At 32.8% G+C, this 23192-nt stretch overlaps 1 protein-coding gene across 1 annotated transcript in view; it reads right to left on the bottom strand.

Annotated features, from left to right (window-relative positions):
• The window catches only part of DMD (dystrophin), a 1602346-nt gene that overhangs the window by 730942 nt on the left and 848212 nt on the right, over positions 1-23192 (bottom strand). The window lies entirely within an intron of this gene.

Here is a 23192-nt window from a genome sequence, read left to right as displayed (position 1 = left end):
CTAAAATTCAAACCAAACCAAACTATAACTTTTGTTTGTAGAGTAATCATTTCTTCTACTATACTTGCGTCTAGCTTTCTTCTATGTTAGGGAAATTGTAAAAAGAAATCCTTTTATGTACAAAGAAAATTGGTGAGGTATGTATGCATTTTTTCAAGCTATTCTTTATAAGCCCTAGAGAAACCAAGTAAAACAGACATAGATGATTGGGATAAAAAGTAAAAGGAACATTTGGATTGGAGTAGAATAAAACAGAATGATTATAGGTTTATTTTTATTAAGGGTTTAGTATATACCAAGCATCATGCTTGGAAGTTTCACATTTATTGCACTCTTTAATCCACCCAATAACCCTATGGTATAGGTATTATTAATATCCCAATTTTATACATGAATAATGACATTAGATTTGAAAAATGTTAAATAGCTTAGGAAGCCGTATGACATGGTGTTAAACATCATGGAGTCTAGAGTTAGGCTGCTCAGATTTAAATCCTGATTCTGGCTCTTGCCTAATACTTTATCCAAGTTTACTCTAACACTTAGTGCCTCCTGTATAGATTGGCAGCAATGATAGCACCTGCTTCATAGAGTTACTGTAAGGACTAAATAAAGCAATTCATGAAAATAGCTTAGAGCAATACTTTGCATGATAGTGAATGACAATAAAGTCATTAATGTTAGTGATTATTGCTCAAGCTCAAATGTAACTACAGAGTTAGGATAAACAAGAGTAAAATCCTTTTTCAGAATATCAAGCATTAAAACTAGTATACCAGAATAAAGATTGTAAACACATAATGGCAGCTCTTTATAATATTATTAATCATACCATTATAATATAAATATAATATATTATAAAATAAACAAAATGTTATAAAATGCATATATTATATATGATTGCTAATTATGAATAATAGAGAACATTAAAAAGTAAACTACATAAGCATACTATTAGTACATCATCTAAACAAAGCCACATATTATGAAATGATTATTTTAGACATTTTTAAAGAACTCACTAATAAACATTATTTTCTTTAATTGGATACAAGGGTTATGAGGTGAAAAAGGGAAACATTCAAGGACAAAATAATCACTCAATTAATTTATAAGAAAAGGAATTTTAAACAAGATCTTACATGTAAACAATATGTACATTGAAACATGTTGTAAATACATTTATACATATTGTGTAGACTGCATGTGAATGTACGACTAAAGGGTTAACATCAAGCCTAGGCTGATGTAGGCCATCCTGGGACTTACCTTAGGCTCTCACAGCACTGTTTCCTTGGAAACACTAACTTCAAGATGAATGGGAAATGTTGGGCCTGCTTTTGTTGTATGGAAATGCATCTGATTGGGGGAGCTGTGAGTTGGAATACAGGCCTTGGGTCTATGGGACAACAGTGGTGTAAAAGATTGAAAGGAAATAGCAGTGGTGGATCCTATTTAAGGTGACCTACACACATCTTGGCTCTCATCCCTGGAAGCCTTTATCTGTGTGGGTGAGGGGGCAAAAGAAACACACTGCTCAGGTAGCATGGATTGTTTGTCCACAAGTAATGAATCATGATGCTGTATCTACTTTGCTTGACTTGTATCATGCTATAAAACCAAGTAAACACAGTATTAGATGAATTAGGCTTGCCTATTTGTGTTTTGTGAGTTCAAATCCATCAATACATCTGTAGTGCTGAATTCTCTTCATCTCTGTGTGTGTGTGTGTGTGTGTGTGAGACAGAGAAAGGGACACATAGGTGATATCACAAATGTAATTCTGTGTCTATAATACATAATCTAATACTGCCCTCAATTTATTTTTTCTCGCATTTAAAAGGAGGTAACTAAACATTTTATTTTTATTGGATCATTTTCTACTCACAAGTACACGTAAAAAGCATTTTACAGCTTCAAATAACAGCATCTAAGAGCCTCTAGCTTCTGAAGCTACTGGAGATAATAACCATCATATTTTCCTAAAATCTCTAAAATTGAGCTATGAACTCCTTTTTCTCTGATCACAATATTGTTCACGTTTCGTTTAGGCTACAGAAATCTGTATAGCATTTAACTAAGATTGTTGGTTTCCTTATCACCCTCCCAACCTATCCCTTCCTGGTTATAGAGGTAGAACAATTCCTGACAGAAAACAGTGCAATGGGTAAGATTGGACTAATACGTGAAATAACAAAATGATAGCTTATAATGAGACTAAATTTTCAGCTTAATTATGATGTCACATTAGGTATATCCTCACAGACCTTGTGCTTCCTTCAATCATAACATTTGCCTCACACTATTTAACTTGTTACTTACATCGACTCTCTCACTAAGCTTTGATTTCTGGACAAGCTGGGCTCCTACACATGACACACCTTCAATAAAATCTGTTGAATTAAAGACAATTTCCAAATTCAAGATTAAGTTCTTTGTTTTTTAATATAAGAAGCAATATATGTCCAGAGCAGTCAACTGCATAAAAAATGTAAATTGTACCCTCAAGTTAAACAGCTTTAATTAACAGACAAAAATATCAGTAAACTGAGCTATATAATAATCAGAAGCTTCTGCATGACTAAGAAAGCCATAGGCAAAGTCAAAGACAAATATCAAATTGTGAAAAAAATAATTTGTGACTTATATCTCACACAAGGGATGAAATTTACTAACACATAAAACAGCTTCTGCTAATTAATAAGGAAAAGGCCAATAACCCAAAAGAAAATTGGACAAAAGATAAGGACAGTTCACAGAAAGGAAAATACAAATGTTTTTAAACACACAAAAATAAGCTTAACCTTGATCATAATGAGAGAAATGAAAATGAGAACTTCACCTATCGCACTGGCAAAAATCCAAGTTTGCTGTCAAGGCTGTGGGAAAATATAGACTCTTATTCATGGTTAGTGGGATGTATATATTGGCATACCCCTTGTGGAAGACAGTTTGGCACTATCTATCAAATGCATGTTACCTTTGACCCAGAACTTTTACTTCTAGGAATGTATTTTGTAGATTTATTTCTAGAACTAAAATCAATGCTTAGTGAGGGTAGGGCAGATAGTGGATGGAGTGAGATTTTCCACTGTACTTTTTAATTTTTGAGCATGTAAATGTCTTTGCAAAGAAATAATTAAATAAGGAAAACTACTGTACTGGTAATAAGTTACACTTTACATATTGTAATAATGAATCATTATTAATAACATATCTAAAGCCATCAGTAAAAAATGCTCTGAGTATTTTTTCTATGACAATATCATTCAGTTGACAGTTGGGTGAAAATCAAAAACTTCTAACACATAATTTTCTGCTCTCCCCCACTCCAAACAGTCTCTAGGAATTGATGACTTGTTCCAAATAGTCCTTGGAAAAAGATAAGAGGTGTGCATAATTTACGATGTAGAGGAAGAGTCAGTTTTATTCAGTTTCTATGTGCTTTGAGATAATTTACTTTTATATTTACTACTTGACATTCCCATCAAATACAAACACAAACATTTGACTAATAAAATGTATAATTTTTCTAATAATCTTTTTAAGTATTATAGAACAATGCTCTTCATACAACATGTTCCCTGTGGTGAAAGAAAACAATTAAACACTTTCAGTTCCCTTATGTGTTAATTTAGTATCTAACCAAATCTTGACCTAATTACACAGAAGATTAGCTTTCTTATTCTTTCATTGCTGAATGTTAATTTCAAATGTGTAGAGTTTTAATATTTAAGATAAACAGAAGTTTCTGTTTTAGAAATAAACAGATATTATTGACTTCATATCTTATATAAAAATATTCCAGGGAAATTAAAGCATTAAGCATAAAAATAATAGTAATATAAGAACTAAAATAAAATATTGGTGTGAGGAAGCCCCATAGAAGCAAAAAGGAATATGAAAAATGAGTAAATATAATTATTTATACTGTTCATTGAAGCCAAAAATCAGAATTAAAACAAATGACAAAAACTTAAAATAAAAACAAAAACAAAACAAACAAACAAATAAAAACACAAATGACAACTGGGAATATTTGCAGCATCTATAAGACAAAGGGTAATAGTCTTACTACCTAAAAAGATCTTGCAATGAATAAAAAAGTGAAGCATCTACTGGAAAACTGGATAAAGAGCATAAACAAGAAATTGACAAAAATATAAACAGCCAATAAACAAGAAAAATATTCATACACTAAATAATCAATGAAATGTGAATTAAAACAACAATAATATGCTATCATTTTCCTATTACATTGGTTTCTGTAAAAGATATTTGTCAAAGTTCCGGAAAATAATCAATCTTACGATCTTTGTTAGAACACAAATTATTATGCAGTCAGGTACTATGTGATGACATTTTGGTCAGTGACAGAACACATATAGGACTGTGGTCCCATAAGACTATAATGGAGTTTAAAAATTTCTATCACATAGTGATGTTGTAGCACAATGCATAACTCACATGTTCCGCATGATACTGGTGTAAATAAACCTACTGCACTGCCGGTTGTATAAAAGTGTAATGTATATAATTATGTACAATACATAATACTTGGTAATGAAAATAAATGACTATGTTACTGGTTTATGTATTTACTATACTATACACATCATTATTTTAGAGTGTACTCTTTCTCCTTATAAAAATAGTTCACTGTAAAACAGCGTCAAGCAGGTCCTTCAGGAGGTATTACATAAGAAGGCATTGTTGTCATAGGAGATGACAGCTCCATGTGTGTTATTGTCCCTGAAGACCTTCCACAGTGGGACAAGATATGGAGGTGGAAGACAGTGATATTGATAATTCTCACCCTGTGTAGCCCTAGGCTAATGTGTGTGTTTGTGTCTTAGTCTTTAACAAAAATATTTAAAAAGAAAAAAAAAACATTAAAAATAGAAAAAATCTTATAAAATAAAATGAAAATATTTTTGTATAGCTGTTAACTGTGTTTGTGTTTTAAGCTAAGGGTTATTGCAAAAGAATCAACAGAGTTTTTTAAAACTTAAAAAGTTTATAAAGTAAAAAAGTTACCATAAGCTAAGTTAATTTATCATTAGAGAAAGAAAAGTGTTTTTATAAATTTAGTGTAGCCTAAGTGTTCAGTGTTTATAAAATCTACAATAGTGTACAGTAATGTGCTAGGCCTTCACATTCACTAACCACTCACTCACCACTTGCTCACTGACTCACCCAGAACATCTTCTAGTCCTGCAAGCTCCATTCATGTACCATTTCAAAGCCTTTTATACTATATTTTTACTATATCTTTTCTACGTTTAGATACACAAATACTTATCATTGTATTGCAATTATCTACAATATTCAGTACAGTAACATGCTGTACAGGTTGTAGCCTAGGAGCAATAGGCTGTACCATATAACCTAGGTGCATAGGAGGCTATACAATCTAGGTTTGTGTAAGTACACTCTACAATGTACACACATCAACAAAATTGCCTAATGATGTCTTTCTCAGAATGTATCCCCTTCATTAAGTGATGCATGGCTGTATTTGTAGGGCCCATTTGATAATTCAGAACAAAAAGCAATATTTTTACCCTGGAAACTACAAACATTACCAAGAAATTAAAGACAAACTAAAACAGACGAAGATACCTTTTTCATGGATTACTATGTTCAATATTATAAAGATATTAGTTTTAAGCATATAATCTATAAATTCAATGTAATCCCAATCAAAATTGCAGCAGGTAGTTTTTAATAGAAATTGATGTGCCAATTCTAAGATTTACATGGAAGTGCAAAAGGCCGACAATATACAAGGAAATCTTGAAGAATAACAAAGTTTAAGAGGGTTTGCCATCAGATATGAATATTTATTATAATTAAATCTGCAAGGTTTTGATGTGAGAACAAATAGACTATATGCAATTACTTAATTTATGACAATGATGTCAGTTAAGGGGAGAGAAGATGATCTTTTCAATAAATAGTTTCAAATTAATTGAATATTCATTTGAAAAATATGAATCTTGACTCTTACTCCACATCACACACAAAAAATCAATTTCAGATTCTTTGTAGACTTCAATGTAAAAGGCAAAACAATAAAGTTTCAAAAGAAAACATAGAAAATTATCTTAATAATTTTAGTGTAAGTAATTATTTCTTAAACAATACATAAAAAGCACTAGCCAAAAAGGAAAAGATTAGCACATTGCACTTCATTCATTAAGAAATACTGTTAAGAGACAAAAAGCAAGGTCCAGGTTGGAGGAAGATATTCATTACGCATGTATCTCACAAAGTACTGGTATCCAAGTAACTTCTATATGAATAAGAACAATACAGACAACTAATTTTTTAATGGGAAAAAGATTTGTGCAAGGACTTTACGTAAGAGGAGACAAAAATGGCACTAATCAGCAGGGGATTAAAGATTAAAACACAATGAGATACCAATCCACATCCACCAGAATGGTGAAAAGGAAAAAAGTTGAAAACGCATATTCTTGATGAGGATGTGGAACAACTGGAACTGTTATACACTGCTGGTGAGGGTGAATTGGTACAACTACATTGAAAAACTCCTTTATGGTCATTTCAAAAAGCCAAACATACACATACCTTATGACCCAGACATTCTACTCTGAAGTATATTAAAAGGAAATATATACATATATGCAGCAAAGGGCATGAACACTATAACATCATTATTCATAATAGTCCCATACTAGACACAACCCAAATGGCCATTAACAGTAGAATGGACAAACTGTGGCATATTCAACACAATTGAATACTGTACAGAGAAAAACTAAGTAGACTACAGTACATGCAGTAGAATAAAAGAATGTCACAAAAATAATGGTGAACAGGAGAAACCAAACACAAGGCATATACTGGATAATTCCACTTGTATTAATTTAAAAGACAGCCAAAACTAACCTAAGTGTTAGGAGTCAGAAGAGTGGTTACCTTTGGGAGACGGTGGTGACTGGGGAGGGGTTAATAACTTGGAAGGGGCATGAGAGGGAATCCTGAGGCAATGTTCTAATTTTTTATCTTAGTGATAGTAGCATAGGTATGCCAAACTTTAAAAAATTCACCAACTTCTATTCTTATGATTTGTGTACTTTTCTATGTGTCTTTTATACTTCAGTTTAAAAGATTACATGAAACTATTTTAAAAGCTTTAAAAATATTCATTCCCTTAACTCCAAAATTACACTTCTATAAATTTTCCTAGGGAATTATCGGAGATATACATAGAGCCATTGGACGAGAATGTTCATACTTGTGAAACGCAGAAACGACATCCCCACAAATAAAATGAATTACATCCATATAATGGAATACATTGCATCCATTAAAGTACATATCATGAAAAACATTCTATTACATTGAAAAACATTCATGACATATTAATTGTTAAAAATAGGTTATACATCACACATAAATTATGTCTTTGATTTTCTGTGCATATTTTATATATCAATATTTACACAAGGCAAAGGACCTGAATGGACATATCTCAAAACAAGACATACAAATAGCCAACAGGTTTATGAAAAAAATGCTTGACCTCACTAATCAGTAGAAAAATGAAAATCAAAGCCACACTGAGCTATTATCTCACACCTGTTAGAATGACTATTATCAAAAAGACAAAATATAACAAGTGTTGCTGAGGATGTGGAGAAAAGTGAGCCCTTATACACTGTTGATGAGACTGTAAATCAGTACAGTCATTATGGAAAACAGAATTGACATTTCTCAAAAAATTAAAAATAGAACTACCATATGATCCAGCAATGCTACTTCTGGGTATATATCTAGAAGAATTGAAATCGGTATTTCAAAGAGATATCCGCACTCGCATATTCAGCATAATTCATAGTAGCCAAGATATAAAATCAACCTGTGTCCATCAACAGATTAATAGATAAAGAAAATGTGGTATATGCACACAATAAAATACTGTTGAGGCTTAAAAAAGAAAGAAATCTTGTCATTTACAACAATGTAGATGAACCTGGAGGATATTATGTTAAGTGAAAAAAGCCATGCACAGAAAGACAAATACTGTGTGATCTCATTTATACGTGAAATATGAGTTTAACTAAAAATGTTAAACTCATAAAAACAGAGTAAAATGATGGTTACCCGATCCTGGGGGATGACGGATTTGGGGAGATGTTGATTGATCAATGGACAGAAAATTTCAATTACTCACAGGAGGGATAAGTTCTAGTGATCTATTGTAAATCATGGTGACTGCAGTTAATAACAATATATTTTATACTTGAAAATTACTAAAGGAATAGTCTTTAATTGTTCTCACCACAAAACAATGATAAGTATGTAAGGTAGTGCATATGTTATACAGCTTGATTTAGCTATTTTACAATATATACATATTTTAAAACATCATATGGTACACTGTAACTATACACAATTTTTATTTGTTAATTAAAGTTCTTTTAAAATTTACATATAGATACACATACACATTTATAAATGATTGCATATATATGCACCAATTTATTGGCCATGATTTTGGGGGTATTATCAATTAAATATGATTTTTATTTAATTTTTAAAAATATTTTTGTCCTTTTTCAAAGAGGCCACACAGAAGGAGTATTGTCTTTTATGATTTAAATGAAAAATAAAAATAAATAATGGATAATATTGGTTGGGTGGCTATCCCTCCAAAATATTAGCAACAATAAAATCACTATTATAAATTAGACTTACAATATGCTTCAGGTACTCTATGACAGATTTTGCTTGTATTAGCTCCTTTATTTTACCCTTAATCATAGAGTATATATTATTTTCTACAATTAAAAACTGAGAAAATTAAGGCTAACCATGTAAATAACATTCCTAAGATCAATAGGAAGTGAAAAATGTGGCAATAACCATCTGTGTTTTCCTAACTCCAAATTCTACTCTTTCCTTCCCTCTTCCCTCTGAAAACATACATTCCACTATCTTACAAAATCAAACATATTACTTGATAAATGGAGCTATTTAAACTCATACTTTCCAAAAGTTTTCATTTTTGTGGGAACAATCTATATCCTTACTACTCATTATTAATAAAGAGATATACATTTAGATATACATTTAGTTAATTTCAATAAGAAATAATATAAATGAAATGCATGCATATAAACATATTTTGAAAACAAAAAAATTAGTATTTGATATTTATTAATTTTATTTTATAGGGACTAGAAGATAAATTATTTAATTGAATAAATTTTTGATTTTGATTAATCCAAAATCATGATAAAATTATCTTCATATAATTGTTATAAGTAATTTCTATATTTTAATAGACTTGTCATTCATTTTATAATAGAAACTCAGATAAAATAAGTTGTTATAATGAATAAAAACAGTAAGATAATTGCCAATTCAAATAAGTAGCAATTTGCATGAAAATTTTGCATTATTTTCAAAGAATATAATGTAAATGCTGAATTTTGAATCTTTCATACTTAAAAATATGAATATTTCATTGAATTTTAACTTAATTTTAAAATCCTATCTCATATGATTCTAAACTAAATACCATGTAAATGACATTTTATATGTGAAATTAGAGCTATAAAAATAATGAAAATATATGTGAATATTCCTATAATTTTAATATAAAATTAAAAATTTGATTTAAAAACCATAAAGTAATAGACTTAAATTCGTAACAATGTAAAATTTTTTTCAATAAAAAAATGAAAGTAGCAAAAGAAAAAAATCTTAAAAAGTCCATCTTTTCCACAGAAACTGTTAAGACATAATTTAACAGACACTCAAGATAAAAACATTCTCACAGATCAATGGGAAAAAGACAAAGAGTCAACAGAAACAAAAGGATGATGATCAGGAACATACTATTTATGAAAAAAAGCTGTAACTGACCTATAGGTTTATTAAATTTGTTTAGCAGGAACCATAAAAATGAAAATTCAAACAGGGAGGTATAATATTGCACCTATTGCCTTGGCAAAGATTTTTAAAAATATCTTGTATTACAACATAATACTGTCATACAACAGCAATTATGTGGTGAACTGAATCCTCTAAAATACTGATGGTAAGTAAGTAAGTTGGAATATCCCTGGGAATGGGCGTTGAAAGTGGATGGGGTATGTTTCTGTACTTCATATCCAAAGTCTAAAACATATTCCTGCCCTTAGACCAGATATTTTACTTCTAATAATTTATCCTAAGGCAATAATGGTGTGCATATATATTAAGCTATAAGAATGTTCACCAAAGGCTCACTTAATGATGCAAAACATTTAAAATAGCTTACCTGTCTGCCAAGTGAGTATGGGTTAAAAATTATGGACTATCCATACAGTTAAAACACTATGCAGCATTTAAAAGGCAATGTGGATGTATATTTAGTGATGTAGATGTATATTTAGTGATGTGGAGGACTGTTTACTAAAAGTTTAACAGTGGCAATTCCCTGCTAATCAGTTATCTTAGTTAATTTTTAAAATTTTTCTGCAATGAATATATACTATTTTTTTAGTAAGAAAACCATTATTTTAAATATAAGTACATATGTATACTTCTTCTATGGAAATAGGTAATACTTGTATAGTACTTAAAATGTGCTAAGCATTGTTTCAGTTGTTATATACATATATATATATATATATATATATATCATCAACATCTAATAACAACCCTATAATGTAGGTACTATTATTGTCCCCGTTTTACACATAAGAAACTGACAACCAGAGGCTAAGTGACTTGCACAAGGTCAGACAGCTGATAAATGGTACCAAACTAGGATTTGAATCCAAGAAGTCAAGTTTTGAAGCCCATGCTCTTAACTACTATACTATTTTGCCTCCTGTTCTCTTTAGCTTTATGACTTTAAGAAAATATACTGACATGAGTGCAGAAGAAAGTTTGCTTTCTTTCACAGCAGTTCTTAAAATAAATTCCTTTAGTCACTGATTGTTACTAGAGTTTAACTATAGTAACAATTTAATTACTACAATTTTTTCATAACTTTGAAAGTATGTGGGATGATAAAGCCCTATTTTCCTTGACACTACCAAATTCATCTTTTAATATTGCCACTCATTGTTTTGCTCTCTTGCTTCCAGATTCTTTAGCCTGTCTTTATTAAAAAATAGCCCTCAACAATCTGTCCCTAGCTTCCATTCTTTACATCTTTCTAATAACAGGACTCTGTTATTAGAGTTCTGTTTGGTCTGTTTCTGTCATTGTCTACCCTGCCATTAAAATTTCTTCTTTTCACTCAATATCTCTATTCCTAATTGACACATATAAAACCCTTCCCAATCCTTCATGTTTTGAATAATGAAAGTGTCACCTCCTCAGAGAAGATTGCCTGATCCCTCTGGATGGAAATAATTATTCTTTCTAATAAACTCTGTAGCATTTATTATCTGGGCTACATCATTAGACACTCTTATTGCTTTTTTTCATTATTTTAATATTCTCTCCCAACTTGTATCTTCTTCCCTTACCTCTTCCCAAAAGCTTGAAAACACACACACACACACACACACACACACACACACAGCCACGATTGAATTTTGCATCTTTGTATATCCTTAGCACCTTCTCTTACATGGTATAGTATTTGTTGAATGAACAATCGCACAAACCAATCAATCATTTGCTAATAAAGCACAGAAAAGAGAAGGTAAAACTGAAGATGAAAAGCAGAACTCTCTTAAAAGTGCTTATATTCTCACATACGACATTTCTAACTCAGTTTCTCATTTTAGTATATGTGTGAATGTCCAAGTTCACTAGACCAATCAGAACAGGTCTTGCTTGGCAGCTGGACTGTGAAATTTGATTTGAGGAACACAAGAGTATAAGGGGGTAGGATATGGTCAGTCAAGAGGACTAAGGAACACATGTAGAAGGCTCAATTCTTTATATAATTTCTGTAAGCTACATTGACATCATGGATTCTGGGGCTGGAGATAGGACTAGATAGTCATTAATCACGGCATTGGCAATAACATCATCTATGTAATTAATTCAATAAATATAAATATTTACCTAGTAACTATTTTTGTTCCAAACACTGCCTTGTATACTATCTATAGATTTGTTTCCTTAGTTGACTGAACTTGGCCATTGTATGGCTAAGTATAAGCCTCCAATGCCAACATCCTTCCACCTTGAGAAAAGCTAGATAACAGTGTACACTGAATGCATCTTAAACAATTACTCTCTTGCCACCAACCAACCAAAAAAAAAAAAAAACCTTCCAAAATTTAATAATACCAATTAAGTAATTCATGTAAACCATCATCTTCTTTTGGATAAAATGTATGTAGTATGAAATACTTAGAGGCCTCATTTTGCCTCACATATTTTTCAACCTCAATAAATTAAATCCACTACAGAACCAGACTTAGGAAAGATATATTCCCAGAATAATACTCTATTATTTTTTTGTTTACAACTGGTCTCATGGTAAAATATCCCTCACTAGGAGGTCATTTATTTTCTTTCCCTCTGGAAATGTAATGAAATAATAATGAATATAAAACTGAAAAAATGCATTATGATTATATGCCACCAGACATTTAAAAATTATAAATCCATATACAATTTTGAAGTGATTAATTACAAATCATTTTTAGGACAGTCAGCTGCCAATGGCATAGCTATTGGGATCTTATTTTAAAAGTCAGTGGATTTCATTTTTAAAGTATGTGGCTTTAACTTAAAATGTTTATAAATCTATATTTTTATATGGCTTCTAGTTTTAAGTAAATGTAACAGTGAAGTGTCCTGTATCAAATCATAGTGTATATTAGTTTTATAACCACTTCATTACCACACCTGGATTTTGTTACTGTTGCTAAAGATCTCAAATGCATAACACATGATGATGTAAATGGACATTTCTAAAAGGATTTCAAAGTTAGTAAAATTTGATGTACAATAAATAGGGCTGCGGTCCTTGGAGGACTCTGCCCTTATTATCACACTAAACCCATATTAGCTTTTCAATAAACCTTGGTGTTAAAGAGCAGTATTCTTGTTCATTAATTTCTTAGTTTGCAGTATAAGCAACTAACTCCATGGCAAAAGAATCCTTAAAAACACACGTAGTACATGGAAAATAATTTTTGACTGTTCACCTTGATTCAAACCTACCCTAAAGTTAAGTAACAAGCCCTGTATAGCAGCTCTTGTAGGCATTGGACAAGTGAAGTGAATTGGTGAAATTGATTTGCCCAAACTTAAATAGCTCTCGTTTATCTTCTAAAATAGATTTTATAGGGATTTAAAGCCACCTAACTATCAACCTATCCACCTACTCTTTACTACATAATATGATTTTGATCACATACTGTTTAAACCCTAGAACGATAAAACTCAAAGAAGTTAACATGTAATTTTATATGACCCATATACACTCCACAGAAGTGTTGTTACAAATTAATCCCATGTTTTCTCCTTCCCTCCTTCCCAGCCATGCTCTAAAAGAAGGGCTCTAAAAAGTAGCTCTAAACAATAGCTACTTTATTCTCACACTCTCCCATCAGCAATCTTTCATCTTACTTGCTTAAAGGACCTTAGGAGAAGCTTGGATAATATAGAAAAAAGTTCTTTGGATTCTGAGAAAACATTGTTTTTAATTTTCTTCTTTTGTTCATTTGTTTTGTTTGATAAAAATTCAAGGAAAACCAAGCCATGATCTGTATAATTTTACCCAAGCAACAGGAATCATAATAAATAACAATACTTAATATCGCTTCTTTTTTACTTTTATAAATCACTATACTCCAGAATATGGACTTCAAGGAAAAAAGAGAAAACACACCATAAAATCACATATCCTCAATTTTGGAAGTTTCATTTAAAAAGCAATTTAACTATCTAAATATAACTGTAACTTTAAATTAATTAAAATTAAATACAATTTAAAAATCATCTCCTCAGTTGTACTTACCACATTTCCAAGGCTCAAAAGCCACACTGTATTGGACAGCACAGATAGAGAAAATATTAATCATTGCAAAAAGTTATCTTGGACAGTGCTACAAGCCATACTACTCCACTTACTTCAGTGTTGACACATCTAAAGGACTTATTGATCTTCATAATTTTTAAAAAGTAAAACAATATACTTTAGAAAATAATTCAGGAGTGTTCAAATACATGCACCGATTTGACAGTTTTGATGACACAACCATCAATTGTTCCATTTAATCTTAACATTTTCTGGCTAGAAAGGTTGCAGCTTTCCAAAACTCATTCTCTTAAAAAAAATCACCACACTAAAAAGAGTTCTATTTTTTTCCTCATCTGAATGGAATCATTTTATTGAGATGTTAAAAAAATACCAAGATTAAAAAGTATTTTTGTAACAAATGGCATAATGTGCATAACTCACATTTATATTTTCTCTGTGTAATATTGCATATTGTTACAAATTGATGCATTACTGTTATTTATACCATAAAGCAAATGCATATTGAATTATCCATTAAATGAAACATGTCTAACAAAGAAGAAAATCAATATCTCTGAGAATTTTAATCTTACTTCCAAGTAAAAAAATAATATGATAGAGAACAGCTGCTCCTGGAAATGGTGATGCTTAGGGAGGGTGCTTATTGGTTTTGAAGACAACAATGGGAGGAGGTGGCATTGGCATATGTTAAGTTGAAGTTTTACTAGGTGTGCAGACAATATGAGGAAAGTGAATAAAATTCAGAAATGGGTGGTTCTCTTCCTACTACCGAGAAGAGAAATGAACACAGAAAATAAGGAAGTACAGAAAGGAATTTGGAGAAGAAAGGAAATATTTGATTTCTTTGGAAACAATGGAAAATCAGGGCAGAAGTCAGGGGCCAAAACAATTTTGCTTTCTGCCAGGATTGCTGCTATCAGCCCATTTGAACAAGAGTCTAGGGCAAGGAGAAACAAACTATGGCTCATGGGTCGACTCCAGCCACCACCCATTTTTGTACAGTTTGAGAGCTAAGAATGATTTTTACATTTTGAATAATTGGAAAAAAAAACAAGTGACATGAATATTATATAAAATTCAAATTTGTGCCCATAAATAAATTGTTATGGGACACAGCCATGCCCAGTCGTTTACTTATTGTCTTAACATATTATGGCTGCTTTCACCCTATAATGGCAGCATTGAGTATTTGTGGCAGACACTTTATGTCCTGCAAAGCCTAAAATATTTACTATCTAGACCTTTAGAGAAAGTTTGTTGATCCCTGCTCTAGATGACCAAGGAATTGTGGTCCAACCTCCAGTCCACCTAAGTCTTTTCCCTGCCTGTCTCCCAGAGCTGCTTTAAGGGGTGGGTTAATGAGGCCAATACCAGAAGTTCAATGTATGAGAAAAAAAAATTCAAATGTAGTATCCACTAACACGTCTAACTTGGAAAACAGACTAGACAGAGTTCTTCAGCAGAATTTTTTTTAAAAGCCACAACTCTCCTGGCCTGTTGTTGAGCAAATTTGTAGCCAGCATGTGGAAATGCCTGATTCAGCTGGGCCATCCACCTGGGACCCGCTGGCTGAAGCTTGCAATCACAGTGAGCTGAAATTTGGAACTTGAATATTGCATGTGGTAGATGTTTAGCAAGAGCAAAATATCTATATTATTATTTAACTTTAATATCTTTTCAATTGCTTTCCAAGAAAAGCACAGAAAACAGAAAAAGAAAATAGAAAAAAAATGTTACAAATGAGAATGATATGCCAACATAAAAGCCAGAAAAACCAAATTTTAAAAAGTACTGCTATTATATCCTGTAAATTACTTCTAGCCTTGATGAACATAGAACTTTGCTGGTCAATATGCTTGCCACTAACCATATGTGACTACTGACACCTGAAATGTGGCTATTTGGAATATAGATTAGATGTAAACATAAAACACACACTGGATCCCAGAGGCTTAGTACCAAAAAAAAGAAAAAAAAAGAATGCAAAATACTTCAATACAGTCATGTGTCACTCACTTAATGACAGGGATACGTTCTAAGAAATGTGTCCGTTAGTTGATTTTGCTGTTGTGCAGACATCACGAAGTTTGCTTAAACAAACCTAGATGGTGTAGGCTATACCTAGGCTATGCGGTATAGCCTATGGCTCCTAGGCTACAAACCTGTACATTATGTGACTATACTGAATACTGTGGGCAATGGTAACACAATGGTACGAATTTATGTATCTAAATATAGAAAAGGTACAGTAAAAATACCATATTATAATCCTATGGGACCACCATCATACATGTGGTCTATCAGTGATGAAAAAACATCATTATGCAGTGCATGACAGCATCTTTATACCGATTACAATGTCAAAATGATACCATTTTAGCTACATTGGGTTAAATAAAATATGTTATCAAAATGAATTTCATCTATTTATTTTTACTTTTTTAATGTTGCTACTGGTATTAAAATCACACATGTGGCTCACATTTATGTCTGTATATACATACACACACTTTTTGGACAACACTGGTGTAGAATACTGTGCAGTTAGTAATAGCAGAAAACTATTAAATGAAAGATAATTCATATATGTTAAAAATCATGTGACTTTTGGCACAGCTTCTAAGTTCCTTATTTTAATAAAAAGTAAGAAGAGCCTTTTTTATTAATATAATGTCATTTTATTCTTACTACCACTAAATGCAGATAAAATATTTTAAGTAAGCAGTATGAAGGAGCACCGAATATTAGCTTGTCTCAAGCAAGCTGTCACCAATATTTCCTACATTCATCAGGATGAAGCAGCCTTATGTGTGTGTTAATTCCATCTGTTTAAACTCTGGCATCCATGTTTAATTGAGTTCTCATGCTAGGGGCTCTGGAGACTGTCCTGCAACCACGTTGTGCAAGAAATCAGAACTCTACAGTTTCATTTGAAGGTCACTGTTTGGCCAATATTTTTGGCCCCCAGGCTGCATAAAATGTGACCCTATTCATTAAGTTCTCATCTGAGGAGGAAGGTACTGAACAAATGAACAATTGCATGTGGGTAATGTTACTGTCACATGAAAGAAAGGGAAAAGGAAGGAGGGGAAAGATACAGATGTGGCATCATTCCTGGATCTCAGATGAGGAAGCCTGGTGGCGGCTTCCTGAAGGAGGGATAGGGAACATATTCAAGGGGAGAAAAGAGAGAGGGGTATGTGACCAAAAAAGGGAAGTGAGAGTTGGGAGACTGCATCTATATTATATTTGGGGGGGTTGCTAACAGAGGACTCGAAGCCAGGCCATCTCTGCCACCATTTGTGGAATCTGGGGGCTTTCACTTAATATCTTTGGAACTCCATTTCCTCAATAGAAAAATGCAGAGATTGGATTAGACTAGCTCTGAGGTCCCTCTTAGCTTGAATGTTCTATGAATAAACTTTGTCTCTGGCAGAGAACAGAGCAATGTACACAGCCCTGAGCATGTCACTGAGTTTAAAGGAGACAAAGACTGTGTCTGCCTGACACCTGGATGCCTGGGAACATAAAAGATGTTCTCTGAGGGTTTATTAGGAGCCTGCAACATAGGCCTAAAATGTGGAAAATCCCATGACAACAGGATACCCTGTCACCCTAAGCAGATGTAAGCTTAATTTTCTTCACAGCAAGATAATGAACAATATAATAGAGCCGAACAAAGCAATTTTGGATACAGGCTTAACACCATCAACTGCTATGGTATTTCAGCCATTTATTTACAGGATTTAAATTTCTTTCCTCCAAAGCCGGGATTCCTGCCAGGTAACCTGTGTAATGGACCTAGTGCAGTGACCTATACCAAATGGCTAACAATTTTGTCCAGCCCAAGGGCTTTGCTGGTGAGGCTCATTTCCTGGCCCTGGCTAAGTTTGCAGCTACATTCCTGATGATGTGGCAACATTTTAGGCTCTGGTTTCCAAGAGCTATCTGAGACACAGCTATTCTCAGGCCTTGGGAACCACCACTTTGAAGAACAGGTTAGGGAAATGTAGAGTATATCAAGTCGTAGGGGACAGAAGTTTTGGGACATCCAGACAGTGTATTTGTGAACTAGAGGGAAAGGAACATTCCTTTGAAAGGCAAACACAGAACTTGCTTCTAACGTCTCCATTTCCAACTCGTTGCTCAAAGGCTGTGTGGAAAGGAGACTCTTCTGAATGCCCCCACCAAAACACACACAGCTGTTCATTAGAGCTCTTCTGTTGGACGGACATTTTTATTTTCTCATTGAGATGAGATCCTTTAAAAAATATATATACTGCCACTTTTTCTAATGTCTATATAAAATGAAGCTGGAATTAGAGCTGTACATTTGAAGTCATGCTCATTTTCATTACTTTTACATAAATTACTCAGAATTTTAGATAACATTTAATCTATATATTTTTCACAAGTGAACCCTGAATTTATAAAACAAGGTTCGAAATTGGTATTAATCATTTAAAAAACTCTCAAATTGGTTATTTGGTTAATAGTTAAAAGAAAAATTATTTAGGGCCTTTTGTATGCAAGACAATGTGTTAGGTAAATTATCCCTCCCTTCAGTGAGCACTTATTCTGGAAGAAAAGAAAGATATTTAAACATACAATTAAATTACCAAGTGATGAATAATAAAGACTGACACAATGCACTCTGAAGGCATAGAGTCTGGAGGGCCAATGTGTCCTCAAGGGAGAATGGAGAGACAGGTGGCAGAAGGGGAAGGACAATTTCACAAAGGGGACTTCATTGGATTTGTGTGTTACTAAATGGTTAAACTAACAAAAGCTACTCCAGGCAGCTCATGCAAAGGTGCCATGTTGGCCCAAGCTTGACAATGTGTGAGCAAAAGGAAAGAGTTACTTATGCCTAGGGTTGCCAGATAAAATACAAAATGCCCAGTTAAATTTGAATTTCATATAAACAATGAATACTTTTTAGTGATATTTTTGGTAGTGTTTGGGACATACTTATGCTAAAAAATCTGGGTATTCCATATTTCTATTTGCTAATTCTTGGGATTCTAGTTATGACCGGAATGTGGAATAAAACGGTAGCAGATGGGTGAGGGATGAAGAGTTTTATGTGCAATGATATGGAGTTTTAAACTTATTCTATAGGGAGAAACACATTTAAATAGAGTTTAAATAAAGTAGACTTTAGAAGAATTAGGATGAAAGGGGGACCTGAAATCATTAAGAAGCCAAGCCTCAATAATGGCACAAAAGAGCCCATTCTGCTTTCCAAATATCCAATCTGTAGTAAATACTTGGTAACTGGCATCACCTCTGACACGGATGGCTTGCGATGGATATTTCCTTTGCACATTTCCAACACAACGTCTCTCTGCTTACTCTGCCTTAGGAGATTCTCCAAAGCCGAGTGTACTTTTTTTTAGATTTCCCCCATTTCTGTTTTGCTCACCCTATTCTTTCACTTCTACTTTTGAGGATCAACATATCTGCTTCCAATTTCTTGTCTTACGTTCTGTTCTTGAGTACACTTGAACTAAGACTTTTTCCTTCTCCATTTCTTACTAAAAGTAAAGATAAATATTTCTTGATTTATTAGCAAGCTATCTGTTTTCCTTAATAAATTTTGGGTGTTCCCTACCAGAAGAGTTCAGTATGACTAGAATGAAAATCTTTATTAGTTATTGTACAAGATAACTTGAAATTATCCCAGATTTTAGAGTTCATATGTGAGAGAAACTCTTCCCAAATTTGATGATAAATTCTAATAATTTACATGACATCACCAATAATGAATTGTGAATGTGAAAGAAACTTTTCTAAACTATCAATAATGAAAGTCAAATTTTAATTAAACAGCTGGGTATGGTGGCTCATGCCTGTAATCCTTGCACTTTGGGAGGCTGAGGCAGGAGGATTGCTTGAGCCCAGGAGTTTGAGGTTGCTGTGAGCTATGATGACGTCACTGCACTCCAGCCCTGACAACAGAGCGAGACTATGTCCTTAAAATAAAATAATTAACCATGCTATAAGAAAGACTAAATTATCTTTTGATTCTCCCACCTGAAGGGGTGCTAAAAAGAAGACGAAGTCAGGAAGATACAGGAAAAAGTATTTCAGAGTACTATAAATTCTGGTATTATAGAGGCAATTTATTATCAAAAATTTTGCCATTTTTTTCGATTTTGTGATGTATATGGTATTTGTCAGCTTTTTAAAAATTTTAGCTTGTTATGATGTCTTCTCATTTTATAAATACTCACGTTCATACATAATTTTGTATTTTTCCTGTTATATTCTTTAACTTGAAGAAGACTGTCAAAGTAAAACATGCTTCAAGCTCCACCCAACCTGGATCTACTTCTGCATATCCTTTTACCTTTATTGAGTATAGAAAACAATTTTATTTAGTATCCTGAAATAACCAATTTGCTATATGCACTGCAAAATGAGTGGGTTTTTTTCCTTCAACTTTGAAGACTTGATTGTTTCTTATAGATGCAAAAACAAAAAACCCAGACAAAAATAAAATATGATGTTATCTATGATTTATAACTACTTTTATACATTAAAATATTAGTTTAACTTTGTTTGATCTAAAATTTAAAAATAATTAACTGAATTCTGATAGAACAACATTTTAAAATTTCTTATGTAATGATGGTTTAAATAATCCTGTAGGGTTTTATCTTTTACCTGTGGCCATTAAATTGTTATAATCACTCATCATGCAACAGGCTGTAACATGTAAAGTGACAATTTAGAGGCTGATATAGAACAACAGAGAATAACAGGAATTTAATTTTTATGTATCATTTCTTCAGGAAGACACATCATGAGGGGGAAATAGCTTTGAATAAGTTCAGTGAGGGTTGCCATTTAGTTAATTAACTCAACCCTTTTCATTAGCAGACTCAAAATTGACTTTAGAAGAATGTCTGCTTAATTTCTTTTAAGCAATGCATATGTATGACACTCTGTCAAAGGTAAAGTAAAAAATAAGACAATATTAGATAAAAAAATAAATATTAAGTTATTGAAATATGTCAGAAAAATATGTGGAATACATTCAAAAACTTCTAATGTAGTGTGTTCTTCCAAACTTTTCAGATATGACCTTATCATAGACACATTATTTCAGCTGCTTAGCACAGGATTTGTAATAATCTCAATTTTATAAGAAAGTGCATTTCTAAATTGGTTGGAGAAGACTAAAACAATGCATAAATCCAATGCACTGAATATATTTTCCTGCTTCAATTGACAATCTAGCCTTTTGAAAAACAGGCTTACTTTTTAACCTTTTTTGGCCATATTCATTTTATGTGTCTTCATTTAGAATAAATAAACTCAGCGGGCTCCTATTGATTTTTGGAGGGAGAAATCTCATCTGTAAGACTGAAAGAAAGTGAAGTCCATCATAACCGACTGATGAAAAATACGTGATGAAAATGGAGGAAAGTAACAACATAAAATAGAGTAAATATCAATACAGTTCTTTAGTATGGCTGATTTTCAAATCTGGATTTTGTTGTCTCTAGGAGTTAGAACATAGGAAAGCCTATGTAATAATTTTTAATTAATTTAAAATATGACAATAAATATTTCATAGAGCAATGACTTATTTTCTTAACAATAATACTCTTAACCAGAGCACAGAGTAGATTCAATTGGGTAGGGGCTTTTCCTTTGTTTTGTTTTAATATGCATATCTAAGCCCCATACCAGAGAATCTAATTCAGTAAGTCTATAATAAAGTCCTGATATCTAAAATTGGTTTTTATATTTATGATTTGGAAATAGATGCCTAGATCCCAGCAGTACAAACATCCCTGCTATAGTCCACAGAGACTGCAATGTCCCTTAGTAGTAAGAAAATGAGACTGCTTTTGTGTTAACATTTTATTCTCATTCTCAATCTGCTTTCACCTCAAATTTACTAAGTCTAAAACTGCAGTCAAGTGTAGCATAGTAAAGCAAATAAGTTAAGAGTTGGAAGGCCTAGGTTTAATGGTCTGCTTTGCGACTTGTGTGCTATCTGATCTTAGTTCTGTGGGGTAACCACTCTAAGCCCATTTCTTCTTTTGTAGAACAGAGGCCATAATTCTCACAGTACTTATACTCCCCAGTTCCTCTTCATCCTTTTTTTCTGTTCTCCATATGTAATTCACTCCAGAGGTTTCTTTCATCTTGAATCATAATATCTCTTACATCCAGCCTGGCCTTTCACATTCCCAGAGTAGGAGGCTAGTTCAGGCCCTTATCTGGGCTGTTGGAAAAAAATCTCCAACTGGTTTGTAGATCACCAGTTTCTAGCTGATATACTTCAACCACTGTATTGCCAACAGATTGAGCTTTCTAAAATAAAACTCAATTTGTAAAAAGGAGTCCCTCCCCTCTAGAAGGATTACCAGAATTTCTTGTTTGTGTACATAGGGAAAGGTTGAACTATCCATGCTCCTCTAGAGATTCTGATATATTCTCCCAGAGCTACGTACTATATACCCAGCAGAGCCAAAGCTTTCCCTTATGAACCACATATTGGAGGAAAATAATATTCTGTAACACTTAACTCCCTCATGTGGACTCATGCTAAAAGCAGTTAAATATTTTATCCTTATTGGGATAGAGTTGTGCTCAAAAATCTTTAATGGCCATCATTCCCTTTATTCAGAAGGTAAAGACTTGAAGTCTCTTAGCTTGGTGGTTAAAGATTTTCAAATCCTTGACCAAATATATCTTTTCAATTTGGAACACAATTACTTACTCTATTCAAGAGCAATCCTGCCATAATATTTTGTTTAGTTTCTTCACCTGTAATAGTATTTCTTTTTCTCTTGAGTTTTTCAAATCCTACTTCAGAATGGAACAACATCTACATGAGGTCTTCCTTTATCATTGCTGTCCAAGGCCATTTTGTTCCCACTGTAGTATATTTGAGAAAATATACTACAGTTCCCACTGTAGTATATTTGAGAAAATATACTACAGTCTGTTCTTGGGCACCTCCTGTATTACTACCCTTGGTTGCCATCTTACCTTTCCACATGATTATCTTCCTAGCTAGGTTATAAGGTGATAGAAGGGTTATGGAGGGTTTAGGGTTACTCTGTCTTCTACCTTCCTATAATCTCTACTCTTTTTTAAGAACAATCTGGGCCGGGCGCGGTGGCTCACGCCTGTAATCCTAGCACTCTGGGAGGCCGAGGCGGGTGGATCGCTCAAGGTCAGGAGTTCGAGA

Source organism: Eulemur rufifrons, chromosome 30, assembly GCF_041146395.1.
Source record: "Eulemur rufifrons isolate Redbay chromosome 30, OSU_ERuf_1, whole genome shotgun sequence".
Lineage (NCBI taxonomy): Eukaryota > Metazoa > Chordata > Mammalia > Primates > Lemuridae > Eulemur > Eulemur rufifrons.
Note: the sequence above shows the minus strand (reverse complement) of the source record. Positions and strands in the feature narration are given on the sequence as shown.